This window comes from Pan troglodytes, chromosome 15 (genome assembly GCF_028858775.2).
Source record: "Pan troglodytes isolate AG18354 chromosome 15, NHGRI_mPanTro3-v2.0_pri, whole genome shotgun sequence".
NCBI classification, from domain to species: domain Eukaryota; kingdom Metazoa; phylum Chordata; class Mammalia; order Primates; family Hominidae; genus Pan; species Pan troglodytes.
In genome coordinates this window covers 17,250,049-17,274,777 of record NC_072413.2, presented here as the reverse complement: position 1 = coordinate 17,274,777, position 24,729 = coordinate 17,250,049, and the positions used below count along the sequence as shown (strand labels likewise).

General features: G+C 36.5%; 1 non-coding gene across 1 annotated transcript; it reads right to left on the bottom strand.

Moving 5' to 3' along the window:
* Window positions 1-1,391: 1,391 nt before the first annotated feature.
* Window positions 1,392-1,498, bottom strand: LOC112205639 (U6 spliceosomal RNA). The gene has a single exon (XR_002939742.1). It is a non-coding gene; the product is annotated as a U6 spliceosomal RNA (small nuclear RNA).
* Between the last annotated feature and the right edge of the window lie 23,231 nt (window positions 1,499-24,729).

The window sequence follows — 24,729 nt, the reverse complement described above, 5'->3', positions numbered from 1 at the left end:
TTTTGTGATCAACACTCCTATAATCTCATGGTAGCACCACCAAGAGTAGTTTACTATCAGAGGTCTTACCTGGATTGCTATTTCGAGAATTTTTAGATATCTTTTGTTTGTATTCCAAAAGTTGTTGATGAATGCTATGTATAAAAATGAAATAAATAAAATTACTATTTTAACATTGATATAAAAAACATTTACCAAATTTATTAAGTTCTTAGGGTATTTCAGACAATATTAGAGCTAACATCAGAACATTACTTTTTCCATAGTCTTTAAGTTTGTAAGCTCTATGAACTTATTAAGCTTCTAATAAAAGAAGAAAGAAAGATAAAACACTCATGAAGTGAGGGCAGTATAACTCAGTAAATTAACTAGAGGTAGCTTGACATATGGAAAATGTCCTTACCTCAGAATAAGTCCTAGCATGGCTACCAACAGATATTTTTTCTTGAACAAGTTACTTCTCTTAGACTCAATGTCTTCTAACAATGAGGATTTTAGGGCCTTATTTCACTATGTTATTATAAAGATTTAACAAGATAACATTTTAAAAATGCTTAAATTAAAAAGTGAAGAAAAAATATAATTTGTTCTTGAACCTTATTGCTGAAATTATTTTAAAATTCCCAATAAAACCCAATATATTGGCCTGGTGCAGTGGCTGATGCTTGTGATGTAAGCACTTTGGGATGCTGAGACAGGAGGATTGCTTGAGTCCAGAAGTTCAAGACCAGCCTGGGCAATATAGGGAGACCATATCTTTACAAAAATTAAATTACAAAAAAAAAGTGTTTCTTCATCGGTTATAATATTCAAATATTGCAATTTTCTGTTATTAATTCCTACTTTTGGATATTAGATGTTCTATTCTTTGTGGCTTGTAATTCAGAGCATCTAAGCTATTTTATATTTTGTAATGAAATTTATTTATACATATATTAAATCATTAAATCAGATAACCTAATTATACTCTATTACTGAGCTCATCAGTCACACCAAGGGCAGAAAACTAATAGATGTCAGCATCTGGCTTGGACTACTACTACTCTTTATCTACCTCCTTAAATTCTGAACCAACAAATCTTTGTTAGAATGACGCTTAGTCACTATGTTCATTTCCAGCTGCTGTGGAAGACAAAACCCTACCTTCATTTTTGTAAGTTCCACAAAGAAGATGCAAGTTGGTATTTTCTCATTTCTGAGATCCCTACTAACAAAATATTGCACACAAGATCCTATGTGTTACCACATCTCATTTCATAGATCACCTTACATAAATAATTTTTTGTATGAAAATCACAACTGCAATACTGGGTGTCACCCATTTTGCTTTGACTCACACCATTTCCTTGGAGCTAGTTAGAAAGTAGTAAAATGTCCTTTTCGGGACTGCAAGAAATATGCAACACTTTACAGATTTCTATGTCATCCTTGTGTGGGGACCATGCTGATCTTCTCAACGTTGTTTCAATTTTACTATATGAACAACTGAAGCCAGCACAAATCCTTATTTTTATACATGAAGACTGATCAGTGATGGATGAGGCTTAGCTCTGTTAAATCTAACCAACTTAATTGAGATTTAGTGAAGTCTATTGAATGGCTTCATGGTGATGCAGCATTTGAAAATATTTTAAAAACTCAAGGTAGAGATGTAAGAAGCATGGGAGATTTTTACTTTTAGGAAAAAAGAATCACTTGAGGGGACAACCACAAGTTGGAACCCACTACAACTTGGGAAAGATGACATGGGATTTTACAGAATAAGGTGAGACCTTCCACTACCTACAAAATGGTGCTACACAGGATATAAAGGGCCAGGGATATAGATCTGTTAACAAAGACAAAATGGATCTCTAATTTCTTCCTGTAACATTATTTCAACTTGACTTACTGTTTCAAACTACCACAACTAATATTGGCTAGAGAAAATAGAAAAAAGCCACTCAAAGGATAACTTACCATGAAGGTCTAGGCCATGCCCAGGCTAAGATGTGGGTTTCACATCAGGTTTTGAGTGTGAGGAGAAGGGTCAATTTGCTCACTATGTGTGTGGCTAAAGCTAAAAGTTCTAGCTGCCAGAGTAGGGTGCTGGTACTTTGGAAACAATGGCTGAGAATATGTATGTGAACTTTAAAAACATGTAGTAACTTCAAAGTCTACATCATGAAGACTGAGGGATCTGTGTTAATAAGGGCATCCTGGTCACAAAGGTCAATCATTACCAGACTGCAGGAGCAGTTTCAATGGCAACGATGCAGCAACAGAATGAATGGAAACAACAAAAAGAAGAGAATGGGCATTTCCCCCGCAATCCTTCTGACTTGTATGAAAGGAATGTCTTCCTTGGACTTAGGTTCAGATTCTTTTAAAAAATTCAAGAATGAAGTTATGGAAGACAGCCCCCTGGGGACACTATCAGGTTTTCTGCTTAAAGTGGACATTTTGAGACCCAAACAACTAATTAGAAAAACCAAAATTGTGACTTTATGTTTATCCCATGCATAGGGGTTATACTTCAAATCAAGAAGACAACATTAGCATCCCTAACGCCCTAAAATGAAGAATCCTGGAGCCATTACTCCTTCTAACTAGTCTAGCTTTCTGCCTGGTTTCTGGCTGATGAAGTGAAGTAACTCACTGTCATTCAAAAACTACCTGAAACAAACTATAAAATCTCACCTAACCTTTAAATGTAAACACTTACGGATTAAATCCACAAGCAACAGCATAACGTTCTGCAATCATTCCACATGTATCTTCAGCACAGGTGTCAACATTTTGCTGAAGAACCAGGCCAACTATCTCTGATGATCCATGACATATGGCAAGCATGAGGGCTGTGCTAAAATAACAAAGAGATAACTTCATTATTAGGAACAGAACCAATTTAATATGTGCCTGTCAGTGTAGAATTAACCATTTACATATATTAACAAATGTTAAGTATCTTGAGTGCTCAAGTGTTTATTCTTGCAAATCACAACCAAGGCTAAAAGGAAGGGGTGAAAAGACTCATGTCTCACTGGGATATGGCATAGTAGAATTGGCTAACATAAAGTCCACTGAGGGGCAAGAAAATATGTTCTGTTCACTAATCTAAAAGGGGCAAAGTTTTAAGTGGAGAATTATCTATTTCCTCCTTAGTCTGATATAATGTTTTGTACTTCAAAATTAGCTAGAAGTGGGACAAGTGAGAGCAATCTGAAGACTTAAAACAATATTAGGAATAATATTTGTCCTGAGTAGCTGGGACTATAGGCATGTGCCACCATGCTTGGCTAATTTTTATATTTTTCATAGAGATGGGGTTTTACCATGTTGGCTAGGCTGGTCTCAAACTCCTGGCCTCAGGTGATCTACCCACTTGGCCTCCCAAAGTGCTGGGATAACAGATGACAGCTACCATGCCTAGCAAATATTGCATTTTTAAAAAGTGTATGAAAAACAGAAGTTAGAAAACTACTATAAAGGTGTTAATCATTCAATATTGAATTACAAAGTAAACTAAAAATTCATACTTCTTAAAACTAATACAGAACCACTTTAGCTAATAGAAGATAATGCAACCAAAAACATCAGATTACAAATAAGAATCAGTCAATATAACAAAAGAAGAAAATCCTACTATATACTGTTCTTTATGTTGACCAGTCCAAATAATTGCTTTTCTTCCTAACTGATAATTTGTGTTGGTATTTTTCTGTATAATCTAATAATTTTAAGTAAATGTTATTAATTTAATATTTCTGACTTGAGTGTTATTACTCTAGTACACTACTCAAGTGTTTTTTAATAAAAAAAACTACTATACCATTTAAACTTATCAACTGCATTTGCATTTGCATTTTTTGTCAGTAAAAATTCCACAATTTGCTCACTTCTTTTCCTTATGGCCAGTAAAAGTGGTGTGTGGCCAGCCTGTAAAACAGCAAAAACCATTTATAATTCATGAAATTACATATTTCTCAGCTGAACTGAATACCTTATATAATATCCTATGAACTTAAACAATAGAAAGTAAATCAATAGCAATCCCTTCTTTCTCACTTTTCTGTGCTTTCCCATGCACTGCACCTTCTCTTGTAAACATTCAGCCTCTGCATCACCACATTAACTCTGGTTATCTCCAAAAATCATTATATTGTAATGATTTTATTGTTTCCCATTTAAACCAAGAGCTTCTTGAGGGCAGGGGCTGTATCTTTTACCTCTATATCCTTAAACCCTAAGACATAGTAGTAAATACTTTGTTTTTTACTAAATTAGTAATCTAAATTATTACCTCTAGAACAGTGTTTCTTCAACTATATTCCAAAGAATAATTACCAGAAGCACTGTAACCCAACAGATTCCACCATTATCTATGTTCAAGAAATGTTATAAAACTGTGAATTAAATGTTCATTATTCAATAAATGAATTGAACTTTACCTAATCCTTATTTGACAGTATATTTTTGTGGCAAACATTAACATTTGACAAATTAGAATTTCAGGGATGCAGTTTTGAAAGCTTCCCCCCAAAAATGGAGGTTTCCTCTGGGTGATACAAACTTACTTGATTCTCTTCTATCAATGATCCCAACATTCCAGATGCCAATGTCAGGCACTCCTGCTCTAAATGGGTCACTAAGGAAGTGGCTCTAAATTAAAAGAGATTGGCTTCAAATAAACTTTGATTGCTTATTATTAAATCATCCATGAGGTTTATCCTATTACCAGACAATAGGATTTTATCTCAGCTATTAGAAATTCAGTATAAAAGGCCAGGTGAGGTGGTTCATGCCTGTAATCCCAGTACTTTGCGAGGCCAAGGTGGGCAGATCACAAGGTCAGGAGATCGAGACCATCCTGGTCAACATGGTGAAACCCCATCTCTGCTAAAAATACAAAAAATTTAGCTGGGCATGGTGGCACATGCCTGCATCCCAGCTACTCAGGAGGCTGAGGCAGGACAATCGCTTGAACCAGGGAGGCAGAGGTTACGGTAAGCTGAGATCACACCACTGCACTCCAGCCTGGTGACAGAGCGAGGCTCCATCTCAAAAAAAAAAAAAAAGAAAAGAAAAAAACAAAAGCAATTCAGTATAAAAGTTTATTCTCAATTATAATGATACTCCTAGGATCCTAATGCATATCCACTTCTTAAAATGCAATAATCCATTTTTATTCTGGTTTCTATTGTAATTGATACTTTTTTTGGCAAAATATCAGAAGTATGAATAAAATGGCTTATTAATGAAAGTTCTAACTCATGTATATGTATTAGCAAAATAGAAGCCACTAAATCACTTGAATTTTAAGGGACAAGTCTGTGGAGAAAGATATAGTATTTTCTGCAATTTGCATAACCCATCCAAATATAAACATGATTAATCTAAAAAGGCTTAAAGGCCTTCTAATAGAAGATGATTATTTATGGTTTATATGAACAAAAATCTTCATTTAAAAAATATTCTAAATTCTAGAAGACAACCCCATTATTAATGAATTAATGTAAAATGTAAACTATATGTTATAAACACCTATAAACTGTCTTCAATAACTTGAAATCTTTACCAAAATATACTATGAGAGAGGAATTGATAACTGAAATATTTACAGAGGCAAAAGAGGTAAGTTGAATAAGTGATGTAACTAGGTGGGCACAGTAACAAACTGGAAACATATGCTTTATGTAAAGCTAGAATGTCTTCATAGCATACCAAACAGTCATATGGGCTCAAGAAACACCAGATTCAATCCTTTAAGAGGAAATCCAGATTTCTTCATGTCTCCTAAATTTTACATGTTGACTCAATTTATGCAGGCAAATTTTACTTTCCTGTAGTTTTACACTAATTGGAAAGAAAAAAAAAACTTGGGTGGGAAAGAATATTTGAAAAATTTTACCTTTAACAAACTCAAATATTTATCATAATGCACAGAAAAGCCATACTAATAGTTCTTGTAAAAATATTAATATTTAAAGCAAAATCCTAGACAATTAAGTTTTGTTAAACTATTTTCATAGGAAAATAGGAATGTTTGAGCTTCCAAATATAAAACAATTTACATATGTTAATGTTAAAACAAATGGATTTCAAATATTTTGAAAATAACATTGGTTAACGTCTACCTTGTTCTTCACTTCGATGTCTGCACTGCAGGACAGCAATTTTGCCACCACTGACAAATTTTCACCATAAAGAGCATAATGGACAGCTGTGTTGCCATACACATCTACAATATTTGGATCAGCACCAGAATCTATGAGAATATTTGCACAAACCTCCCTCTGGCATTGCACAGCCTGTCAGTATTAAAGCAAGAAGAAAATTATAAATTATAGGAAATATAAATAAATATTCCACAGGTTTCACAAACTAGTTATATTTCAATGAGATACATTCATTTTTATTCTATGTATTTAAACCAAATCCATCTCCTGCTGAAAGAACTGGCTACCATTTACCTTCATCAGAGGTGTCCTGTTTTCACCATCAAGGATGTCAAGCTGGCACTTTCTATCTACCAGAGGTGTTACTACTTCTGCATGGCCATTGGCACAGGCCCAGTGTAGAGCAGTCCTACGAGAGTGAGAAGACTTTTTAGGAAAGTTTAGTCCACTGTCTCAAAGCATATAATGATTTATGTAATTGTCAACATTAAATACCATGCTCTTTCTCTGCCTTCAAAACAAATATTTAATATTCTCCTGAAGAAAGAACAACATTCATTCACTCTTATTACTCACTACATTAGTGAAAGAGTGGCCTACTTGAATAGAAAGAGCTTGGCCTTTGGATTCCGTTCAACTTGGGCTTGAATATTACTTTAAAGTCTTTCACCTTCTAGCTATCACTTAACCTTTCTGTGCCTCAATTTTGAACCCAAGAATCGAAGACTTGAGTGTTAGATATGCTCATTTCTGCTGGGATATCATTGGTTCTGGACCGTCTTAGCTTACAGAGCAAAGAAATAAATGTGTGTATACAAAGCTGTGTATAGACATAACTATAAATATTTCTAAATGTAATGTATGTAAGTGTTAGTTCATACTGATGTCTACGACTCAATTCTTTTATCACCTGATCATTCTGGTCTTCTCCCCTTGCTTACATTTAAGCTCCCACTTTAATAGTGAGAAACCAGGCTCCTGTCATTTGTCATCGTTTGCTTAACTGTCTAGTTCCAATATACACTTATTCTCTATCAATATCAGAATCGCTATCCCATTTCCTTTAGGAAACAGCTATACCAACCAGATCACGTGAGTTATTTGCAGTTTCTCTTCCTTTCAGTCTTCATGCATTTTCTTTGTTTTTTTCTTTCTTTCTTTCTTTCTTTTTTTTTTGAGATGGAATTTTGCTCTTCTTGCCCAGGCTGAGGCAGGGGTGCAGTGGCGTGATCTCGGCTCACTGCAACCTCTACCTCCCAGGTTCAAGCGATTCTCCTGCCTCAGCCTCCTGAGTAGCTGGGAATACAGGCACCTGCCATCATGCCCAGATAATTTTTGTCTTTTTAGTAGAGACGGGGTTTCACCATTTTGGCCAGGCTGATCTCAAACTCCCAGCCTCAGGTGATCCGCCACCTTGGCCTCGTAAAGTGCTGGGATTACAGGTGTGAGCTACCATGGAAGGCCTATCCATTTTCTAAGATGCTTATGTCAGCACGTTTTTCCCACTCCCTAGAGTGAAGTGGCTTTATACATTTGTAGTACTTTAGATTTTTTATCACATTCTGCATTCCATCCCAGGATCCCCAGAACACCTACTTTGTTGTTGTTGTTGTTGTTTTAAAATTTGCTTATATTAAGTGACACTCTTTGTGCTGTGAGATTCTTTGTTTTTTAAAAAATGCAGGCCAGGTGCGGTGGCTCACACCTGTAATCCCAGCACTTTGGGAGGCCAAGGCGGGCAGATCACGAGGTCAGGAGACAGAGACCATCCTGGCTACACGGTGAAACCCCGTCTCTACTAAAAATACAAAAACAAAATTAGCCGGGTGTGGTGGCAGGCACCTGTAGTCCCAGCTACTCGGGAGGCCGAGGCGGGAGAATGGCGTGAACCTGGGTTGCAGAGATTGCAGAGAGCTGAGATCGTGCCAGTGCACTCCAGCCTGGGTGACAGAGCAGACTCCGTCTCAAAAAACAAAACAAAACAAAACAAAAAAGACAAACGCAAATGCATACTCTCATGTTTCCACAGTTGTGGTATCATACAGAATACTTTGACTGGTCCAAATAACGCCCACGTGCATCACCTATTAAACCTCCTCACTGAATCTTTTGCCAGATCATTTACTTTTTTAGGAAGTAATATTCCCTTATATGACGTATCACAGTGGTTTTTTTTTTTTTTTCCAGTCATCAATTATGAGATCTCTTGGTTTCTTCCAGTTTCAGGAATTATAAACAAACTGCTATATATATATTCATGTGCCAGTTTTGGTGTGGACATAGTTTTCAAATAAGGTGGATAAACACCTAAAAACACATTTGCAGCCAGGCGTGGTGGCTCATGCCTGTAATCCTAGCACTTTGGGAGGCCGAGGCAGTCGCATTGCCTGAGCTCAGTAGTTGGACACCAGCCTGGGCCACATGGTAAAATTTCCCAAATCAACAAGTTATACTGTCTCTAGTAAAATACAAAAAAAAAAAAAAAAAAAAAAAAAAATTAGCCGGGCATGGTGGTAGGTGCCTGTATTCCCAGCAACTCTGGAGGCTGAGGCAGGAGAATTGTTTGAACCCAGGAGGTGGAGGTTGCAGTATCCTTCTATTGCACCACTGCACTCCAGCCTGGGTGACAGAGCAAGATTCTATCTCAAAACAAACAAAAAAACCACAATTGCTATATTATATGTAAGACTTTTTTTTTTTTTTACATATAGTATAGCAACTATGGGCATAAGAAATTGCCCATCTGTCTTCCAAAGTGGTGGTTTCATTTTGCAAGTGGTGAAAGAAAAAAAACAAAAAACAAAATTCTTCTTGCTCCTGGTTTTTGGGAAAAAGCATCCCATTTCTCATCATTAAGTATGATAGTTTTAGGGGTTTTGTAGATGTTCTTTGTCAAGTTAAGAAAATTCACCTCATTTCCTAGTTTTCTGAGAGTTTCTCAAATTATAGATGGGTGATAGAATTTGCCATAAGCTTTTTCTACATCAGTTGATACAGTCACATGATTTTTCTTCCTGCAGATTTAGGAAATTCTGCAGATAATTTTCTAATATTGAATCAGTCTTGCATACAGTCTTACCTAGAATAAATACATAGTTAGATTCAATTGTCTAGTATTTTGTGAAGGATTATTGGATCTTTGTTCATGAGAGATATTGATATATTGATTTTATTTCATGTCATGTCTGTTGGATTTGGTAGGAGGGTAATATTTACCTCATAGAATAAGTTAGGAAGTGTTATCTCTAATTCCATTTTCTTGAAAAGTCTGTGGAAAATTGGTATAATTTCTCCTTTAAATGCTTGATAGAATTCACCACTAAAGCCATTTGGGCCTGGAACCATTGGTGGGGGGGTGGGTTATTAACTATTTATTCAATTCCTTTTATAGATATAAAAGTACTCATGTTATCTATTTTTTCTTTTGTGAGTATTGGCATATTGTGTCTTTCAAGGTATTTGTCCATTTTATATAGGTTATTGAACTTGTGAGTATAGAGTTTTTAATATAGTAAATATATTATTATTTTAATGTCCACAAAGTCAGTAGTCATAACCCATACCCCTCTTTCACTTCCAATATTTGTAAGTTGTGCATTCTCTCTTTTTTTCTTTATTAGTTTGTCTAAATGTTAGCAAGTTTATGGATCTTTTCAAAGAAACAGCTTTCTGTTTCATTGATTTTCTCTATTGTTTTCCTGTTTTCTATTTTACTGATATCTGCTATACTTTATATATTTTTTCCCTTGTTACTTACTTTGGATTTTCTTTTTCTAGTTTCTTAAGGCAGAAGCTTAAGTTATTGATTTTATCTCTTTTTTCATAATAATATATATTTAATGCTATAAATTTAGGTACCATTTCTACTGTATCTCATATATTTTAATAAGTTTTGATTCCATTTCCATTTAATTCCAAATAGTTTAATTACTCTTTAGTCTTCTTTTGGGATGCACTTAGATGTTTTGTTAAGTCTTCAAATATTTGAAAAATTTTTCAGTTCTTCCTGCTATTTATTTCTACTTTAATTTTTATTGTGGTCTGAGTGCGTACTTTGTATGAACTTTATTCTTTGAAAAATTTTAAGATGTTTATGGCCCATAATGCAGTCTGTCTTGTACAAACTAGAGAAGAATGTGTATTCTACTTTTGTTGAAGTAGAATATAAATATTAATTATATTCATTTATTTTTATTTCATTTTATTTTATTTTGAGATAGAGTCTCACTCTGTCACCCAGGCTGGAGTGCAGTGGTGGTCTTGGCACACTGCAACCTCTACATCCCAGGTTAAAGTGATCCTCCCACCTCAGCCCAGAGTAGCTGGGATTACAGATGTGTGCCACAACACCCAGCTAACTTTGATATTTTTAATAGAGATGGTGTTTCATCATGTTGGTCAGGCTGGCCTCAGGTGGGTCCACTCACCTTGGCATCCCAAAGTGCTGGGATTACTGGCATGAGCCACTGTGCCTGGCCTGCCTCCTCTTGTTTTAATTGAGCATCTTCTATGATTGCATTTTTGTCTCAGCTCTTGGTGTATCTCATCACCTCATGAGATGTGATCTCATCACTTCTTTTAAAAACTTGTGGTGGTTTTCTTAGAATTGATTATATGCATTTTAAGTCTATCATTAAATTAGTTAGAATTGATTATATACAGTTTAGGTCTATCTTCAAATAAAATTGTTACTTCACATGTAGTGTAGGTATCTCATAAAAATACTACCAGATTGTACCTCCTGTACCTTATGACATTGCTATTGTTCATTTCATCTGTCCACATTCTATAATTACCCATTTTTTGTTACTAAACAGTTATCTTATGGATCAAGAAGAGTAAAAAAAGTTTTTAACTTTAATTTATTCTTTTTCATGTATTTCTTTATTGTGGATCTGAATTTCTCACTTGCATCATTTTCTCTCCCCTTGAAGAACTTCCTTTAGTATTTCTTGCAAGACAGGTCAGCTGACAATCACTTAAATTTTGTTTTTCTGAGAAAGTTTTCTATTTGCTTTCTTTGTTAAAGGAAATTTCAATATATAGAATTGCTTTATCCCCCTAAAGTCATATGCTGTTGAATATATTTTCAAATACTTTTTTGCCATTTTTATATTTCCTTTGGTGGCTTCTCCATTTATATTGTTTCCCCATTTTTAACTGAATTGTTTACTTTCTTGTGAAATTTGAAGGGTTTCTTGTGTATTTTGAATACTAGACTTTATTACAGACTAGTGGATAAAGAAAATGTGGCATATACATACAATAGAATATTATTCATCCTGAGAAAAGAAGGAAATCCTAAAATCTGTGATAACATTGATGGACTGAGAGAACTTAATGCTAAGTAAAATAAGCGAGACACAGAAAGACAAATATACTGCATAATCTCACTTATCTGTGAAATCTAAAAAATTTAAACTCATTAGATGTTAGGGATTAGAAGGTAGGAAAAATGGGGAGATGTTTTTAGTTAAAAGATGAATAAATTCTGGATACCTAACATATATAGCATAGTAGCTACAGCTGATAAGAAAGTATTGTATACTTGAATTTTGCTAACAGGGTAGGTCTTACGTATTTCCATACAAGCACACATAGACACACACAGAGAAAGTGTAACTTTGTAAGTTGATGGAAATGTTAATTGACTGTGGCTATTATTTCACAATGTATACACACATATTATATAACTTAAATATGTACAATTTTTATTTATCAATCATACTTCAATGAAGCTAGAAAGAAAAATAAGAAAAAACATTGTACAGCATAATTAATTATGAAAGGGATACATTTTCTAACAATTATGATATCTTTTTCTATACTTATTTTAGAATATTGTATTATTATTGGGATTGTTGCCACCATTTTCTTCTCTGCACCTGTATTCCTATCTTTATCACAGTGACCAAATCTCCTCTGATAACACTTAATTTTTGCCCATCTGAAATTATATCTTAAATTCCAAAAAGTAAATGTTTTCTGATTTTTAGGGAAAAATAAGTATATTGTAGATTTCCTAGGTGACCTCTAGAAAAACTGTGACAATTTTTGCCTTATAAAATGAGTGAGGCTAAAATAAATTGGAGTTCTTTGGTGTGCCCCATATTTCTTCATTAGTTCCACACATCTGCATGAGTTGCATGAGGTCAATTCTAAAGGGCTCAGCCTTCTCAGTTCATTTTATGTAATCTTACATATTAAGATGAATGGTGGTGGGGTGCGGTGGCCCACACCTGTAATCCCAGCACTTTGGGAGGCTGAGATGGGCAGGTCAGGAGGTCAAGAGATGGAGACCATCATGGCCAACATGGTGAAACCCCATCTCTACTAAAAATACAAAAACTAGCTGGGCATCGTGGTGCATGCCTGTAGTCTCATCTATTCAGGAGGCTGAGGCAGGAGAATCACTTGAACCCAGGAGGTAGAGGTTGCAGTGAGCCAAGATTGCACCACTGCACTCCAGCCTGGTGACACAGGGATACTCTGTCTCAAAAAAAAAAAAAAAAAAAAAAAAAAAGAGGTGAATTGTTTAGGAACTGTAGACATTTAACTCATAGATTAGAGACTGTAATGGGAAATTGGAGAGGTATATGCCCCCAGGTGAAACATTGGTCAAGTCTTTATGAGATAGTATTGAACCTAATGCAGAAGTTTATTCTTCTCCATTTTTATATTATTGTTTACTATATAAATTAAACAGCCATTTAGTTGCATCTCTAGGTGGTTTTTGTTTTCCTCTGACACTTACTTGAATGTTCTCCTATAAAGTACTGAGCATAACAACTTACTTTTAAATCTCATTGTTTTAAGGATTTATCTTTTTGCCTCATTGGTAGATAATTTTATCAAAGCAAAAAACGGACTCAACATCCAGTAGAAGGAGTATGAATTACACAGTTTCTTTTTCTATCTCTGATCCTCAATTTTATATACTACATCTTGTAAGTGAAATATATCATTCAAACGCTGTCTAATTTCTATTTTTCTCTGAGAATTCAGAACAATATATTTGTACTTATTCTGCATGCTTGTAGGACAACATATTATTATTGTAGGACTTTCTCCTTAGTTCAGCTAAAAGCAGCGTTCTTGTCACACAGCCATGAAATATTAGGCTCACAGACGCTTTGAAGGGTGAGAAAAATGGAATTTATTGGTGAAAGGGAAAAAAGGGGAAACAGAGACTGTCAGTAAAGTGAGTCCTCTACCCAGCTTCCTGCCTCATAGATCGAATCCCAGCCTCCGCCCTGGAACAGAAGAGGCCAGGCTCCTCCCTGCTGCAAACTTCCCGAGGCTCCACCTCAGTGTGCACTCCTGCCTGTGTGCAAGCTCGTCGGAGCTTCTGCCGGGGAGCCGTTTTTACTTGCTGTCTCATTATTTGCATAGTTTCATCAAGAATCTGTCCTTTTTTCCTGGGATTTAATTGGACATCCAAGGCCATACCTGTGTTTATAAGGTATGAAAACACCTATTAAGAAACAAGATTGTACTTTAAATGTTGAGCCAACACCTACTAAGTCCTCCACCTGTTCTATGGTTCCAGCCTCACATTGGTAAGGGAGTGTTTTCAGAAGGCCGTGAATCTTACATTTTAGAACCTGGTGGAGGGAAGACTTCACTTATGTGTTTAACTCCTCTTTCTGAAGCTACATAAATAATCGGGGTCAAATATAGTCAGATAAACTTTTTCTTTTTTTGATTAAGAATAACACTTGGAGGCCGAGCCAGTGGGTCACGCCTGTAATCCCAGCATTTTGGGAGGCTGAGGCGGGCGGATCACGCAGTCAGGAGATCGAGACCATCCTGCCCAACATGGTGAAACCCCGTCTTTACTAAAAATACAAAAAATTAGCCGGGCATGGTGGTGGGCGCCTGTAGTCCCAGCTACTCTGGAGGCTGAGGCAGGATAATGGCGTGAACCCAGAGGCAGAACCTGTAGTGAGCCGAGATCGTACCACTGCACTCCAGCCTGGGAGTCAGAGTCAGACTCTGTCTCAAAAAAAAAAAAAAAAAGAATAACACTTGGAGATTATTGACATGAAAATAAGGAACTGAGTTAGTTATGGATTAGCACTAACAGAGGACATATTTGTAATAGGGGACTGCTAAGGAAAAGTATCTAAAACTCTGACATAACACATGTATTTTTAGTGTAATATTTCATTATTAAAAGCTATCATCTAAAAGGCCAACCCAAAGATTACTTCATTTTCTTTTGACTTGGCTATGTATTAGTTGATTTGATCCTAGATGCTATGCAATTATGTGATAACTTCTAGGTTTCTTTCTAGTAGAAAAAGACAATGCCAGACCTTATGGATCTGTTTCCATGAAGGATATTAATCAGTTTTAATTCACAACTGATAGGAGTTCATCAAGCATCAGAAAAACCGCTCGAGTGCATTTACTGTATACATTTTTGTGAATTACTGCATTATATCACATTTCCAATTCCCTTTTTCTAATAAGTTTAATAAAGTTTAAATTTTATGCTTAATAACCAAAAATACAGTGCAATTGGGAATACATATTTTTCTTTATTTTTCTTTTTTTAATTGTGGTAAAATACACATACTGTAAAATTTATCACTTTAATGAATTTTAAATGAACAGTTCAGAAGGCATTACATTCACCAAATTGCACAACCTTTACCACCGTCCATTTCCAGAACTCTTTAATCATCCCATATAGAAGCTCTGTTCCCATTAAAGAATAACTTCCCACCCACACTAGTCCCTGGTAATGATTATTCTGTCTCTATGATTTGCTTGTTCTAAGTACTTCAAGCAATATTTATCCTTTTGCATCTGGCTTATTTCACTAAGCATAATGTTTTCAAAGTTTACGTATGTAGTAATCATTGAAATTCTGTAGTATATATCAGAATTTCATTACTTAATAAGGCTGAATAAGTTTCCATTATGTGAATATGGTGTATTTTGTTTATTCATTCATTTATTGATGAATATTTGAGTTGCTTCCTGCTTTTGGTTACTGTAAATCATGGTACTGTGAACATTGGTCGTTAATATCTGTTGGAGTCTCTATTTGCAATTACTTTGGGCATGTATATAGGCATAGAATTGCTGGATCACATAGTAGTTCTATGTTTAACCTTTGAGGAGCCACCTAACTGTTGTCCACAGAAGCTACACAATTTTACATTCCCACCAGCAATGCACAAGGTTCCCATTGACTCTGAATCCTCACTAACACTTGTTATTTTCTGGGATTTCTTTTTTGTAATCATCCTAATGGGTGTGAAATGATATCTCATCATTATTTTCATTTGTGTTTTTCTAATGCTAGTGATATTGAACCTCTTTTCGTGTGCTTGTTGGCCTTTCGTATATCTTCTTTAGATAATTATCTATTCAAGTCTTTTGCCTATTTAACAAATTGAACCAGTTATTATTGTTGAGTTGCTGGAGTTCTTTATTCTATTATACATATTATATCCACATATACTGATGTCATATCACATATGTGATTTGCAGACATCTTCTCCCATTCTTTGAGTTGTTGTTCCACTGTCTTGAGGGTGACTTTTTTTTTTGAGATGGAGTCTCGCTCTGTCACCCAGGCTTGAGTGCAGTGGCACAATCTCAGCTCACTGCAACTTCCGCCTCCCAGGTTCAAGTGATTCTTTTTCCTCAGCCTCCCAAGTAGCTGGGATTACAGGTGCACACCACCATGCCCAGCTAATTTTTGTATTTTTAGTGGAAATGGGGTTTCACCATATTGGCCAGGCTGGTCTCAAATTCCTGACCTTGTGATCCACCCGCCTCAGCCTCCCAAAGTGCTGGGATTACAGGCGTGAGCCACCACACCTGGTCAACGGTGACTTTTAATGCACAGAACTTTTACTTTTGATGAAACTATTTTTTTTGTTATTTTTTCATTCCCTGTACCTTTGATGTCATATCTAAGAAATCACTGCTAAATCTAACATAAAGAATATTTTCTATGTTTTTTTTTCTAAGAGTTTAAGGGTTGTAGTTGTTACTTTTAACTCTTTGATCTATTTTAGCTTATTTTTGTATATTATGTAAGTTAAGGGCCCAAACTTTATATTTTGCCTGTGGATATCCAGTTTACCCAGTACTATTTGTTGTTATTAATCAATTTTGCTTCTTTTTTTTTTCTTTTTTGAGACAGAGTTTCACTCTGTCGCCCAGGCTGGAGTGCGGTGGTGCAATCTGGGATCACTGCAAGCTCCGCCTCCTGGGTTCACGCCATTCTCCTACCTCAGTATCCTGAGTAGCTGGGACTATAAGCCACCACGCCCGGCTGATTTGGGTTTTGTATTTTCAGTAGAGACCGGATTTCACCGTGTTAGTCAGGATGGTCTCGATTTCCTGACCTCGTGATCCGCCCGCCTCGGCCTCCCAAAGTGCTGGGATTACAGGTGTGAGCCAGCGCTCCCGGCCCAGTTTTGCTTCTAACATAGTTGTCTTATTCTAACATTTCTTGTTTTTGGGGAAAAAAAATCTGTAATTATTTTTTTTTTACTTGTTCTTGGAACCAGCTTTCCCACATACTGATTTCCTCAGGAATAAGTGAAATAAATTTTGACAGAGGTTTATTTTGTATTTGTATGTGAGTTTTATTATTAAGCTCATTATTAAGTTTTATTATTAAGCAGAGAAAATTATACTCTGGCCATGTAAATATCCACAGTGTATTACTTTCAGAATGTCCTGATTTTTTCTCTTGCTATAAAGAAGACTCAGGGAATTTACAATAACACACCTGAGTGTTAGAGTCAGGCAGCCATTGTCAGTTGGTGGGTCAGAACTGTACATAGATTTTGAAACAAACAAGAGCTACAATGACAATTTCTTGTAGACAGAGAATGTAAACCCATGCTTTATTTACTTCTCTCCCAACGAACATAACTAGGCCTATTTTTTATTCTGAGACTTCCCTAAAGGGGCCTTTCATTTGTTCTATGACAGATAACTTGATGGATCAAGTGGGTTAAAACTAAAATAATAGTGTGAAACACCCAGTTATGTCCTTGTAAGCATTATATGTTGACATTTGCAGTAGGCTTTCATGAAATGATTTAAGGCTTTGAGACCCTGGAACAAACTTAGAACCACTATATTAATAGTGGCTACAAACTAGTATTAGCTGGAAGGGTTTTGAAAGATTATGTTGATTTCTTAGATATATTTGTGTCAGAGAGGCAACTGCAAGTTAATCTCTACTCTCAGTGAAAGGCTTAATGTGGACATCTATAAAATCCCCAGTGGTCATAACTCACAGGAATCTCTCCGGAGGGACAGCATCATACCCAGTAGGGCAACATTAATTTCCTCAGGACATATCAGCAATTAAAAAAAATACAGAACTAGGCATGAGTCAACTTCTCCCTTAAAATTGTATTTCTCATCTAAATGAAAGCACATTTTTAAGAGAGAAAGATGTGTAAGATATAGAAATATTAAAGTAAGGGCTACAGTACATATAATACAAAGCAAATGAAGAGAGGAGGCTAAATATCAAAGTTGTAGGTGGTGAGTTATACTCAGCTACTTCATTTGACAGTTTAAGAAGTCAGATCTAAGTCAAAAGAAGTAACTTCTATCTCTTTGGAAAAGTGAATTGATAATATGCCATTGTCAATAAGTGAAGATGGTATCAGTGTTCTCTAGATGTTTAAAATATTGTAAGACATTTGTTCATATAAAAATTGTTAATCATCTTGCTTGCTATAGGCTTTTTAAAAAGAATTAAGGGCTACTCCTTTTAGTAAACATGTAACTCTATACATTGAAAAAATCCAATTGTAAATTGACTTGCTATCCTTTCCTTCAATACAAACATTAGCCTCAAATGCAAAAGTGGCATGGATTCAGAGTAAATTAAGTGAAAATATGAAGGGGTGGTCAGCCCCTCCACACCTGTGGGTACTTCTAGTCAGGTGGGATGAGAGACTGAGAAAAGAAATAAGACACAGAGTCAAAGTATAGAGAAAGAAAAGTGGGCCCAGGGGACCGGCGCTCAGCATACCAAGGACCTGCATCGGCACCGGCCTCTGAGTTCCCTCAGTTTTTATTGATTATTATTTTCATTATCTCAGCAAGAGGAATGTGGTAGAACAGGGTGATAATAGGGAGAAGGTCAGCAAAAAAACATGTGAGCAGAACAATCTGTGTCATAATTAAGTTCAAGGGGAGGTACTATGCCTGGATGTGCACGTAGGCAGATTTATGTTTCTCTCTGCCCAAATATCTCAGTGCAGTAAAGAATAACAAGGCAGCATTGCTGCCAACATGTCTCGCCTCCCACCATAGGGTGGTTTTTCTCCTATCTCAGAATTGAACAAATGTAAAATTGGGTTTTATACCGAGGCAGTCGGTTCCCGGGAGCAGGCAGGAGACAGTGGCCTTCCTCTATCTCAACTGCAAAAGGCTTTCCTCTTTTACTAATCCACCTCAGCACAGATCATTTATGGGTGTTGGGCTGGGGGATGGTCAGATCTTTCTCGTCCCATGAGGCATATTTCAGACTATCACATGAGGAGAAACTTTGGACAATACCCGGCTTTCCAGGGCAGAGGTCCCTGCCATTTTCCGCAGTGCATTGTGCACCTGGTTTATTGAGAATAGAGAATGGCAATGATTTTTACCAAGCATACTGTTTGTAAACATTTTGTTAACAAGGCACAGCCCTAGATCCCTTAAACCTTGATTCCATACAACACATGTTTTTGTGAGCTCAAGGTTGGGGCAAAGAGGTTGGGGCACAGTGATTGGGGCAAAGTTACAGATTAACAGAATCTCAGGGCAAAGCAATTGTTCAAGGTACAGGTCAAAATGGAATTTATTATGTCTTCCCTTTCTATATAGACAAAGTAACAGTCTGATCCCTCTTCCTTTTCCCTACAAAATAGAAATGATTGTTAGCAACAGAAGAAAACTAAAACGAATAACTTATTTTTTTAAAGTAACATATTGGCCTCATAAAATGAGTTAGGGAGGATTCCCTCTTTTTCTATTGATTGGAATAGTTTCAGAAGGAATGGTACCAGTTCCTCCTTGTACCTCTGGTAGAATTCGGCTGTGAATCCATCTGGTCCTGGACTGTTTTTGGTTGGTAAGCTATTGATTATTGCCACAATTTCAGCTCCTGTTATTGGTCTATTAAGAGATTCAACTTCTTCCTGGTTTAGTCTTGGGAGAGTGTATGTGTTGAGGAATTTATCCATTTCTTCTAGGTTTTCTAGTTTATTTGCATAGAGGTGTTTGTAGTATTCTCTGATGGTAGTTTGTATTTCTGTGGGATTGGTGGTGATATCCCCTTTATCATTTTTTATTGTGTCTATTTGATTCTTCTCTCTTTTTTTCTTTATTAGTCTTGCTAGCGGTCTATCAATTTTGTTGATCCTTTCAAAAAACCAGCTCCTGAATTCATTGATTTTTTTGAAGGGTTTTTTGTTTCTCTATTTCCTTCAGTTCTGCTCTGATTTTAGTTATTTCTTGCCTTCTGCTAGCTTTTGAATGTGTTTGCTCTTGCTTTTCTAGTTCTTTTAATTGTGATGTTAGGGTGTCAATTTTGGATCTTTCCTGCTTTCTCTCATGGGAATTTAGTGCTATAAATTTCCCTCTACACACTGCTTTGAATGTGTCCCAGAGATTCTGGTATGTTGTGTCTTTGTTCTCATTGGTTTCAAAGAACATCTTCATTTCTGCCTTCATTTCATTATGTACCCAGTAGTCATTACAAAACGGGAGAAAATTTTCGCAACCTACTCATCTGACAAAGGGCTAATATCCAGAATGTACAATGAACTCAAACAAATTTACAAGAAAAAAAAAAACAACCCCATCAAAAAGTGGGGGAAGGACATGAACAGACACTTCTCAAAAGAAGACATTTATGCAGCCAAAACACACATGGAAAAATGCTCATCATCACTGGCCATCAGAAAAATGTAAATCAAAACCACTATGAGATACCATCTCACACCAGTTAGAATGGCAATCATTAAAAAGTCAGGAAACAACAGGTGCTGGAGAGGATGTGGAGAAATAGGAACACTTTTACACTGTTGGTGGGACTGTAAACTAGTTCAACCATTGTGGAAGTCAGTGTGGCGATTCCTCAGGGATCTAGAACTAGAAATACCATTTGACCCAGCCATCCCATTACTGGGTATATACCCAAAGGACTATAAATCATGCTGCTATAAAGACACACGCACACGTATATTTATTGCGGCATTATTCACAATAGCAAAGACTTGGAACCAACCCAAATGTCCAACAATGATAGACTGGATGAAGAAAATGTGGCACATATACACCATGGAATACTATGCAGCCATAAAAAATGATGAGTTCATGTCCTTTGTAGGGACATGGATGAAATTGGAAATCATCATTCTCAGTAAACTATCGCAAGAAGAAAAAACCAAACACCGCATATTCTCACTCATAGGTGGGAATTGAACAATGAGATTGCATGGACACAGGAAGGGGAATATCACACTCTGGGGACTGTGGTGGGGTGGGGGGAGGGGGGAGGGATAGCATTGGGAGACATACCTAATGCTAGATGACGAGTTAGTGGGTGCAGCACACCAGCATGGCACATGTATACATATGTAACTAACCTGCACAATGTGCACATGTACCCTAAAACTTAAAGTATAAAAAAAAAAAAAGTAACATATTGGCTAGGCATAGTGGCTCTTGTCTGTAATCCCAGCATTTTGGCAGGTGGAGGCGGGCAGATCACTTGAGGTCAGGAGTTCGAGATCAGCCTGGTCAACATGGTGAAACCTCACCTCTATTAAAAATACAAAAAATGGGCTGGGCATGGTGGCTCACGCCTATTTTTCCAGCATTTTGGGAGGCTGAAGTGGGTGGATCAGGAGGTCAGGAGTTTGAGACCAGCTTGACCAACATGGTGAAACCCTGTCTCTACTAAAAATACAAAAATTGGCCAGGCATGGTGGCACATGCCTGTAATCCCAGCTACTCAAGAGGCTGAGGCAGAAGAATCGTTTGAACATGGGAGGCGGATAGCTGGGCATGGCGGCACGTGCCTGTAATCCCAAATACTCAGGAGGCTGAGGCAGGAGAATCACTTGAACCTGGGAAGCGGAGGTTGCAGTGAGCGGAGGTTGTGCCATTGTATTCCAGCCTGGGCGACAGAGCAAGACTCTGTCTCCAAAAAAAGAAAAAACACAAAAACAAAAAACAAGCTGGGCATGGCTGGTGTCTGCCTGTGATCCCAGATACTTGGGAGGCTGAGGCAGGAGAATAGCTTGAATCTAGGAGACTGGGATTGCAGTGAGTCAAGATGGCACCACTGCACTTCAGTCTGGGGGACAGAGTTAGGCTCTGTCAAAAAAAAAAAATGCAGCAGCGTATTATGCTTCTGCTTAGGATTTAGGCTGAACTACCATTTAAAATGTATTGTATCCTTTCACTCTTCCTTTCCTAAGATTCCACATAGATATTGTAGAGAAGTCCAAACCCAACACCATTTGTTTACATTACTAAGGTCTTTAAAATTTTATATAGATTTAAGTATTTACCTTAACCAAAACTAAATGCCTAGAGACTTGTCTCCACAGAAAATGAGCTTAATTCATATTTTTCTCAATCACTTGCCAAAACTTTAAACCCATTTTCAATGCAAGTAGTGGCTAACTTTTTTTGTGCATATCTTTTTGCCTTTTTGCCATTTCCTTAGCCAGATTTGCCTATTTATCTTTTTATTTTTGAGATGGAATTTCGCTTGGTCGCCCAGGCTGGAGTGCAATGGCACGTTCTCATCTCACTGCAACCTCAGCCTCCCAGGTTCAAGCGATTCTCCTGCCTCAGCCTCCTGAGTAGCTGGGACTACAAGTGTGCACCACCATGCCCAGCTAATTTTTGTATTTTTAGTAGAGACAGAGTTTCACCATGTTGGCCAGGATGGTCTCGATATCTAGACCTCATTATCTGCCTGCCTCGGCCTCCCAAACTGCTGAGATTACAGGCCTGAGCCACTGTGCCCATCTGTGCCTATATTTTTAAAAGATCAAAGGTTTGTCTGAAATAAAGAGAAACTACAGGATTTTGTTCTGAGATTCAGTCAAGACCTGGTAAGACAGATAATTTAGAGCAAGCTTTGATCTTATCAATGTTTATATCAGCTGAAAGAAAGACTCGCACACTCAGAGTCCTTCCTAGTGATTAAAGAATTTAATTTTCATTCACAATTCACACTAAGGAATTGTTGTAAGAAAATACTATATTTCAATATAGCATTTTCTCCTTTTTTTGTTGTTTTAATGGCATAATATGCTATGTGTGAGGTCAACACGAGGAGAGACAAAAAGAACAGGTTTATAAATGTGGTTATATTGTCCCCTAACCTAGGAAAAAATGACAATATTGACATTAAAATTTGCATTATTTGCCTCTGGCTTTCATGGAAATTGTTTTGTTTGTTTGTTTTTGTTTGTTTTTTGGTTTTGTTTTCTACAATTGGTATGCCATTTTTTAATGTTACCTATAACTAGCATTAGAATTGTATGGGAGCTTTTGTTTCTTTTGTTTTGGAGGATGTGATTCTTAAAATGAAGTTAATATTTTTAGAACATAAAATATATCAAGGCAAGGACATTTCTAAGAGTAATACTGGAAAAGAACAGTTAATCGGTGAATTCACCAGTAAGTTTAAGTCAATTTAAAATTAACTTCGCAAATTATATGTTCATAGCACTCTGTGGACCAGTAGGGAATACAAAAATGAAAAAAGCCTGACACTGTTTTATCAGTGAAAAGAGACAGGTCATTAACTTACTAAAATTTATGGCAGAGTAATGTATGTGCTAAATTATGACATATACAATAAAGTCTGCGGGAACCGAAGGATATGTCAATGAGTTTCAATAAAGATTCAGGGACATCTTCAGAGAGGACAGAACAGTGGAATTTTTTAATTTAAATTTTATGGGGGATGGTAGGAAATTCCAGGTGGCCAGATGGTTTGACTAAATGCATGGTAGTTAGAATGTGTTGGCTCTATTCATGAAACAATGAATTCCATATGTCTGGGACATTAGGTACTGGTGGGAACATGGAAGAAAAGTGTGGGGACAAAGGAGAAAAAGGATAAATGGGAATTTCTGTCTACATCATGCCAAGCATTATAATTTTACTTTCTAGACCAAGAAGATATTTTTATGGTTTTTTTTGAGCAGACAAGTGACAAAGTGAGATATTTTTGCTTCAGAAAGTTTAGTTGTATCAAAATGTAGAAAATAGTTCAAGAAATAAGAAATAAAGACTGTATGGCAAACTTTCAGATATTTTAAAAATAGGCTAAATTAAGAGCCTAAACTAGAAAAATATTTTTCTAAGAGAAATAATGTGTTGGTACTATTAAACATGATAGGGGACAATTGATGGGAATCAGTGACAAATTAAACATGATATGTAAGGAAATGAAATAATTTGATAGAATTCTGAGGTTTTAAGCCTGGGTAACTGGGAGAATGGTGATGAATTTTGCAGAGGTAGGAAATGTTGAAGATACAACTGATTTTTGAAGACTAGTAATTTTACAGTCATGCACCATGTAAACACATTTCAATAAATGGTGGACCACTTATTGGTCCTGTAGGATTGTAATGGAGCTGAAAAATTCCTGTTTCCTAGTGATGTCATTGTCAATGTAATATCATTGTACAATTCATTACTCACATGTCTGTGCTGATGCTGGTAAAAACAGACCTATTGTGCTGCCAGGCCTCTAGCACATATAATTACTTACAGAACATAATGCCTGATAATGATAATAAGTGACATTATTACTGGTTTATACATTTACTACTCTATTCTTTTTATCTGTTTTTTTTTTTTTTTGAGATGGAGTCTCCATCTGTTGCCCAGGCTGGAGTTGCAATGGTGTGATATTGGCTCACTGCAACCTCCACCTCCTGGTTTCAAGTGATTTTTCTGCCTCAGCCTCCCAAGTAATGGGATTAGAGGTGTCCACCACCGCACCTGCCTAATTTTTGTATTTTTAGTAGAAACAGGGTTTCACCATGTTGGCCAGGCTGCCCTTGAACTGCTGCCCTCAAGTGATCCTCCCGCCTCAGCCTCCCAAATTGCTTGCATTACAGGTATGAGCCACCACGCCTGGCCCTTTTTATCATGTTTTGAGAGGGTACTACTTATTAAAATGAAAAAGAAAACTGAACAGTAGAGCAATTTCAGGCAGGTCCTTCAGGAGGTATCCAGAAGGAGGGATTGTTATCATAGGAGATGACAGCTTCATGTGTGTTATTGCCCCAAGGAACTTCCATTAAGACAGAATATGAAGGTGGAAGACAATGATGTTGATGATCCTGACCCTGCATAGGCCTAAACTAATGTGCATGTTTGTGTTTGTTTTTATAAAAGAGTTAAAAAGTAACACAAAAATTAAAAGTTGGAAAAAGCTTATAGACTTAGATATAAAGAAAATAATATTTTTTAAAGTTGTACAATATGTTTATCTTTTAAGCTAAGAGTTGTGACAAAGGAGCCAAAAGGTTAAAAAATATATTAAATA